This window comes from Amblyomma maculatum, chromosome 3, assembly GCF_055883805.1.
Source record: "Amblyomma maculatum isolate TAMU_Amacu chromosome 3, ASM5588380v1, whole genome shotgun sequence".
Taxonomy (NCBI): Eukaryota; Metazoa; Arthropoda; class Arachnida; order Ixodida; family Ixodidae; genus Amblyomma; species Amblyomma maculatum.
In genome coordinates, this window is record NC_139346.1 from 172738490 (window position 1) to 172747218 (window position 8729).

Below are 8729 nucleotides of genomic sequence, written 5' to 3' on the forward strand. Positions count from 1 at the left end.
TAAACAGCATAAACGAAATAAAATCAAATCACACAAAGTTCATTGAGAATTGTTGCGTGGAATCAGTGTTTCCTTTATGTTTGTCGGACGCCCAGCTTCATTTCCAGTTCTTAGTGCACATGACATCTCACTCTCAGTAATTGCAGTTAACCACACCCAACATAGCGCTGACATAAAAGAAACATAAAAGAATGGAAGAAAAACTACATTTTCTATATGTTGAAAACGACAGAATGCTCTGCAGCAGCATTTAGTTGGAAAGGATGACTGGAGAGGGCTGTAATTCTTTTAGCCGAGAAATTAGATGCTGCACTTTTTTAAAACATAAAGAGGCTTTTCTCTGATTTTCTTCGTAGGCATGCATTTGGCAGCTTTCCGAGGGTTGGCAGGTGGAATTATTGGTTTCATAATTTAATGATTTTGAAAGAGTACTGAAAAATGATACTTGAAATCAGTCTTTTTGTTCCTTATTGCTTGGCATAGGCATACAAACATGCCAGGAGCAGAGCCGCAAACGAAAGCGCGCGTAAACAAAGAAAGAGGCGGCCAAGTGTGGCTGGCATGACAGATGCCCAATTCTGATGATTTCCCGTTGCATCGTGACGTATATGCTGTCGGTGAGGCAACGAATGCGTGTACGTGTCATCCCGTGAAAAATTAAATATAAACGAACATGGTGTTCCGACTGGCCGTCGAGAGGTTGGCTGCAGCTCTCGCGTGAAATGTCATATTTTGAGGCGTGAGATACGCGTGTCTATTGACACAGCCCGACTGGCTGCTTCCATCTCACAAGCCATTGTCTGATATATTTCCTCACCGCCTTCAGGGTATGTACACGTCGTCTATTCCTGTAATATTCGCGCTGCGAGACGTTCCGAGCCCTGTTAGAGCCGAGTACAATCCGACTAAATGCCTAGCAACCTTGTGATACTTGCTAAACTAGTACTTAATTCAATAATGCATTTTGCGAGTTTTTAGCATGTGCAATCCTACTAAATTCTCTGCTATCCTTGGGCTGCTTGCTAAACAAGCACCTAATCCATTAATGCATTTTGCGATTTTTTAGCATGTGTAATCCCACTAAATTGTCTGCCATCCTTGGGCTGCTTGCTAGACAAGCACTTAATTCATGAATGCATTTTGCGACATTTTAGCATGCGTAATCCTACTAAATTGTCTGCCATCATTGGGCTGCTTGCTAAACAAGCACTTAATTCATTAATGCATTTTGCGACTTTTTAGCATGTGTAATCCTACTAAATTGTCTGCTATCCTTGGGCTGCTTGCTAAACAAGCACTTAATTCATACGTGCGTGTTGAAATTTGTGCTCTAGGGTTTCACCATTTCAAGGAAGTTACACAGAGAAGACAGAAAAGGACGAAGGGAAAACGGGAAGCTGAGTGCTGTTGTGGAACTGTATACTAGAACTGTGCTAAAAATAATTTCATCCGCTTGAGGGGCGAGTAGAGAGCTGACCCAGAGCCATCAAAAAAGCCATGCGTAAAAATAAGCGAGGTGTAAGTTATTAAGAGCGCCATATCAGCAGCAAATATCTACAGAATGAGACAGACATCACTGCAAAGAATATAAATCGAACATACGCAAAACGAATGCAAAAATGAAACAGCCAAGCAACAGCAACAAGGAAGAATGGTAGTTGTCTGGCGCCGAGAAAAACCACCTCTTTCTCGAGGAAGGCACTTTAGCGTTGCCTTATTCTCAAGACTTTCTAGCTGTTTTTCTAATCGTATGCGAGCTTTCACAATTTTTTTACCAGCTTGTCAGCAGCGCTACAGATTGCCACCGTAGAACTAAATAAAGTATGGTATTGTTTTTTCTTACGTTTGTATATTTGTATGTTCTGTATTGCAAAGAGAAGTTAGAGCTACCATAGCGGCCTATAGATGTAATATGTTTTCTAAGTCTGCTACTCAGACAGCGCAGGTCAGGTAAAAAAAAGAAAATATTTTTTGCGATAGCAGATATTTCTGTACTAAAATAAAAGTTTTATTAGGAGAGAAAAATTCTACAATACTACACACCACAGAAACGTGCTACAGAAAAAGGGAATCATATAAGAAGGAATTACAGACCTATAAAAATGCCTGATGTTACGAAAAGTACTACAGAACATTTGTCGTATATTTAGCCGGGCTCTGCAGTTTTGTTTTTTTGGCTGGGGCTGTCTGGCCCAAATAAGCAGCGGCACAGCTGAGGCGTGTCTTATATATCATATCCAAATTACATAAACTGCTTAGCGCCCTCTAGGTTGGGTATATCAGAGTATTTTGTGAAAACTTTCATATCTTTTTTTTTTTTTTTTATTGAGTAGTGAACGGATGCCATGTTGACAACGATTGCAAGAATTCTACATTTTCTTTTGAAGGTCCTTCTATGGATAGACGACTACTTCGAAGTTGGCTATCGTCATAAGAGCTGCGGTACTGAGATTTGCGATTGCACTTTCAGTTGGGATGAGGCAGATCTTGGTGCCTTCCATCCTTCCTCTTGTCTTTATCGTCGTCTTTCTTATCTACGTGGTCAAGGTGAAGAAACACGGTAAGTTTATGCTAATGGCTTTTCACTTTCTCTAGCCAACTGCATGCTGCCGGAAATTCAGTTACAGAAAGAAAAAAAAAGAACTACGCCACGAGCGTGTTCATTTACATAATCGCATTTGACCTTCCTTTCTTAATGCTAATTATGAGAGAAAAAAATAAATGCTGTAGCCTTTTTATAGTGGATCTTGTTATCAGTTCGGAAAAAACAAGGTTTATATATTTGTACACGGTGGATTTTTACCCCTGATTTCGTGAACGTGGTAATAGCACTACAAGTAAAAATAATTTTATGCATGCTTCTGATATGCTACTGCAAACCTTAAAGCAGAGCTCGCATGTCAGGCGCTGTCGCTACGGTCTACACTACTGAGGACGGACAGAGAACTTTATTTAGATCGTGCTCTAATTATCGCTCTGCTCTTTTGAACAGTCTCAGATCGGAAATAAAAAGAATAGCGGGTGGATATTGAAACCTCAGTATACTTCAATACTTTTTCTCCAAAAATAACGAGGCCAAAAAATTGACGTTTACTTCACAATGTAATCTTGAAGAGCACATTGCAGTTATTTCTATGCATCAGCAGGTAAATTTAAATCGTAGTTAAAATGAAATCTAATTCGATTAAGCGATTAACGTTCCATGATTACGAACGGAACGTTTTTTTATGAAGAACGGCTAAGCGACAAAGGAGGAAGCGACGAAATTAAAGAGACACCGAGGACCACTTCATCTAATTACTGCTTCTCAGTATCAACTGATTTTCTGGTTATTTCTGGCTACTTTGACGTAAAGGTGTCAAATGATGCATTGATTGGAGAGAAAATCAGATATGATGAATTTTTCGCTAGTTGATTGAACATGTGAAGTAATTATCGAATATGACGTGCTGCTAGGACGGGGTGCTTTTAAGTGACTGATGGCATAACCCAGTCTCTTGTATACGCGCCCAAAATCGATATCAATGAACGAATTTAATTTGCGAAATAAGTCACTGATAGCGACGTCCAGCTAATTTCACAGCTTTCTAAGCGATGGCGTATATAAAATGTTGGGCTATATTGTTTGAGAGGAAGTTGTCGGGGAAAACATGCACACGTGATTTCGTATTGAAATTGTCACGCAACCGTTCTTTCTGCAGCGCTCAGCGTGACGTCATACCATTTCGCTTCTTATTTACCATCCATCTGCTAGTCCAGTTGAAGGCTAGTTTGCGACATAGGGATTCGAACCGATGACCTAGGTGCCTCCAATTGTATGGCGCTAATTTGTAAGTGTAGATCTCCACCTAGAAGTGAGACAGATACTGCGTCTTTCGTTTCTCCCAAAACAAAACAACTAATTACGTTTTACACTGTAAAACTCTGCGCCAGTTTCTCAATGCTAAGCTAGCAGGCAAAACCATGACACGATATGCTAAAAAGGGCTATTGCACGCCTTAATCGGTTTAGGCAGCGGTAAACCCTGACTAATGTTACCTGATGGCGTATACAATTCGTTCCGCCGAAAGGTAACCGTTCCGCCTAAAAAGTCCCCGGACCAAAACGAATTTTTCTTTAACTACGAAGTTTCTGAGAGAGCTGTATAGCGCTTGGGTGGATGTCAATGAGTAATTACTCTCTTATTACAAATCTACTCCACCTTGTGAGATTCCCCTAAATATTCGACCAAAGGAGCCTTACAGTGACCTGTCATCGCGTCAGCAGTCGCCAAAAATTTCGGAAAAGCATGTCCGAATATCGCATGAACTTTTAGGCGGGGCCTAAGCGTCTCCCAAGACTTGTTTTACCTCTCGCTTGTGACAGGTCTGTTTGCGGTGAGAGTGGTCTCTCTCTGATTAGATGACGGTAGCTTAGCGGTACAGCCAACTTCACTTTATGCTTATCGTCTCTTGATTCACGCGTTCCGTACGTTTCATGCGTCTCAGTGTGCTTGAAGCCGAGCGTTTTTTTAAGCGGTCAGGATTGGCTCATCGCATGGAAGAGAACAAAAAACAACTCCGTGGCATATCGCTCTCGTGTTAAACGGTTTATCGACGGATATGGAAAGAAGTACCGTCGAAATAGCAGCGCGGCGAGTGCTGACGAGGTATGCATGCTGTTCAATCAGTCTACATGAAACCGCCATGTCCTGCAATTTTAGAAGCCCCAACCACGCACTAGCTCTTGGATTGACTAAAATTGTTTAAGAAAATTGAGGCTGTCATTACTAGCATGATGGGTGATAGGAGTTCATGCTGAGTGGATGCCGGCGTCTTTTGGCGATAAATATTGCAGCACAAGCGTCGGGGATAAGCGGAAATAGCGACTCTGTTTCCGTTCGTTTTCTTTGATTGCAGAACGATTCACTGTTCTTTCTGCTTCATTCTGGAAATTGCTTTGTGAAGTATTGAAACAATACCGAAGTTTTACGGAGTGGTAGAAACTGGAAGAACGTTAGCGAAATTTGTCAATTTAGCGTTAATTCCATTTCCCTTTACGTGAGATATTTCTTTTAGTGTTTTTTATATATATAAGAAGAAAAACGAAGCGGCTGGTTCGCTTGCGCAAGGCTGTTTTTTGCATGTTACATATTAAAAAAAGTTTCATTGTTATGAAAAGTAATCGTGCCAACTTTCTATACTGAGCTAAAGTTGGCCAACAGAAGCGTTTTATTTCATTACAGTGTGTACAAGAGTGACACTGCCATTGTTTTGGGCACAGCATGCAACGTAATTTCTCTACGTTAAAGTTTAGTATGAAAGCCGGCTACATGCGGTGTAGGAAATAACAGCAATCAGCTGGTACTCAAAGATGGTCTAAAAAAGGCGTCCGCTATTTGAATAATCTGACAAAGATATTTATGCATCTAAATTATTTTGCTTTACAATCTTAATCCCAAGTAAGATCGAGGAACCCGTCGAGTTCAATGTATGGCCACATGCATTCAGTGAAAAATTAATTAAACTGCTTTTATATACTTGCTTATTAGCAGTTTTAACTAGTAATAGTGGTGTTTTTCTGTTGATAATTGTATACGAAAACATATCAAGGAGGCTTGCAACTCTGATTTGTCCTCATCCTTGATAGTTTTTTATTGTTCAGAAATTTACGAAACAGTTCTTAGCATAACAAAATGTGACACGCATAGACTAAAATAAAAAAATAAAGAAGCTCGGAACAGAATTTGAAAGCTTATAAAATGTATCTGTACATACTATAGGATTGTTTAAAATTTTTGTTTTCTTTTTCTTTCATCAATAATCTATCTATTTATTTCTCGCAACTCTCCTGTTTGGACGGGGACCTCCACGCACAGCTTCTTCGCAAGAAGCGGCTGTGGAGAACGGTTCTGCTTACGAGAGCGAAGGACACAAGGTACCAGTCTCGACACAGAATACAACAGCAGCGCAGCAAGAACAGGATCACAATACGGCCCACGATGTCACTCAGCACACCAGCCGCAACATCGCCACAAACGTCACTCGAGGATGAAATAGCAGATGCGTCGAGGAGGAGACTCGCTCTTTGACAATTGCAAACAAGAAACACCGCTGAGAGGAAAAAAAAAAGGACAAGCACTGTCCCCAACTAGCTCATCTATTCGTTTTACGGCGCTGTGGCCAGGACATTGTGATTGCAAAAGACGAGGCCAGGACGACGCGCCCTCACTAAACTCAAAGCGGTATTTCTTGTGGCGTAGAGGAATAATGGGAAGCTGAGACTTGTCACTGACAAACGCCTCGCTGCTACGGGTGTGGTTCCTGCCATGGAGATAGAGCGATGCAAACCCCCCGGCAGTTTTATCCTGTAGTTTGATAGAACTGTTTTAATGTGATTATGTTTGATTCATTTCCTCTGACAAGAATCGAGTTGAAAGCATAACCACTGTGAAGGCTAACTTTGACTACTATTGATCACATTTATCCTGTAGTTTGATAGAACTGTTTTAATGTGATTGTGTTTGATTCATTTCCTCTGACAAGAATCGAGTTGAAAACATAACCACTGTGAAGGCTAACTTTAACTACTATTCATCACATTTATCCTGTAGTTTTATAGAACTGTTTTAATGTGATTGTGTTTGATTAATTTCCTCTGACAAGAATCGAGTTGAAAACATAACCACTGTGAAGGCTAACTTTAACTACTATTCATCACATTTATCCTGTAGTTTTATAGAACTGTTTTAATGTGATTGTGTTTGATTAATTTCCTCTGACAAGAATCGAGTTGAAAACATAACCACTGTGAAGGCTAACTTTAACTACTATTCATCACATTTATCCTGTAGTTTGATAGAACTGTTTTAATGTGATTGTGTTTGATTAATTTCCTCTGACAAGAATCGAGTTGAAAACATAACCACTGTGAAGGCTAACTTTAACTACTATTCATCACATTTATCCTGTAGTTTGATAGAACTGTTTTAATGTGACTGTGTTTGATTAATTTCCTCTGACAAGAATCGAGTTGAAAACATAACCACTGTGAAGGCTAACTTTAACTACTATTCATCACATTTATCCTGTAGTTTGATAGAACTGTTTTAATGTGACTGTGTTTGATTCATTCCCTCTGACAAGAATCGAGTTGAAAACATAACCACCGTGAAGGCTAACTTTAACTACTATTCAACACATCTTGTATATTAGTTTGTCTTTTGCGAAACATCTTATTTTACGTATAGCTAAGCGAAAAAATTATAGTACATCCGAAATACGTGTCCCTTCGTGTCACACTATGTGATATGCTCATAATCTTTGATTATGGTTTTGCAGAAACAAAAATAACTCATTCATTACTTTATGACTTGTTAATACATCAGGAAAGCAGAACTACTTTTCTGTAGCATCAGCGTTCCTCATCAGTGATAATATTTATTAAATAATGCATTCGTTAACATTGTGTAAATAGGTATAGGTATGCTCTTGTACCAATAAGGTGAATATCTTATTTTTGTCTATATTTACTCAGTTGCCATATCGCGCTTAAATGCATTTTTGCTGTGAAGCCATGTTATCATATTTAATAAATAAATAAATGAAATTGTTTACTGCCCAGGTAGTAATGCATAAAATAGTTTGTAGAGAGACGACTTTTGTCAAATATAAAAGGGTACCAGGTCTCATTTAATCTGAATTAAGTATCGGCGTCATCTAAAGCACTCAAGTTAAAAATTAAGCGAAATCGCTTCGCACAGTTTACTCTGTAGCTTCTCATATAATTTTCCCATGTCGTAAAACTATTCATATTTCATATCGCGCACAAAGTCGATCGGTGTAAAAACTGCTCTGATTTCGTGTGATCTCCGCTCGTGATCTTGCCCAGTGAATTTGGTACCTAGCACTAAAAATAAAACCGAGTGTCAAGAGCAAAATATTTTAATATGTGTGGTATGTGCAGCTTAACGTCCATAAAGAGAACGCACTGGCTATGAGAGTTTACCATAGTACACAGCTACCAATTAAATTTGACCTTTGTGAGTTTTTAATGAGCACTGACTAAGTTTCAGCATATATTTCTTTCATTAAAATGCTGCCGCTGCGCCTGGCTTCGATACACCCTTGATATCAGCGGTTGAACGGCGGATTCTATCAATGAGTCGAGGTGTAACACAATAGGAGCCAATGCAAAAAAAAAAAAAAAAAAAACAAAAAAAAAGAAAGAAAGAAGAAGAAGAAATAATTTAAAACGCAGGGAAAAACGACGTCAACATCGAAATTAATTCTTTCATGAAAGCCATCACTGCGCCGTTAGAGTTACAAATAAATTATGGTTACGAAGAAAGAATACACGACACTTTTATTTCCATTATGAAATATCGTTTAGTGGTGAAATAAAAAAAAAGCCCAACACTAATTATTTAATCAGGGAAAATATTTTGCCGATAAATAAATTTTTGTCAGGAAAAAATGAATTCAGATTCTGGGCAGCCAATTGCATCCCAAATATGAGTGCGATATTGCACTTCCAGTGGCATCTTTTCTGAAGGCACTATGAACACACCAAAACGGAAAGAAAATTTTTGGTGTCTTTCACTATGGCGTCTCTCATGGTCTGAGTCTCTCTGGAGCGTCAAAACCCATGAAAAAAAAACCAAACCAAACCAAACCCTAACCGCTACACCACCACGGCGGGGTGGACAGCGCTGAACTGACTCGTAGGACATATATGCGCCGCCGGTGTTC

At 39.3% G+C, this 8729-nt stretch overlaps 1 long non-coding RNA gene across 2 annotated transcripts; it reads left to right on the plus strand.

Annotated features, from left to right (window-relative positions):
• The first annotated feature begins 694 nt into the window (after positions 1-694).
• Positions 695-8210, plus strand: LOC146196958 (uncharacterized). Of its 2 annotated transcripts, none has more exons than XR_014706150.1 (3): positions 695-827; positions 2388-2560; positions 5858-8210. It is a non-coding gene; the product is annotated as an uncharacterized LOC146196958 (long non-coding RNA). The 2 variants fall into 2 exon arrangements; XR_014706151.1 differs by having other exon boundaries at positions 701-827; positions 2471-2560.
• The last annotated feature ends 519 nt before the right edge of the window (positions 8211-8729 follow it).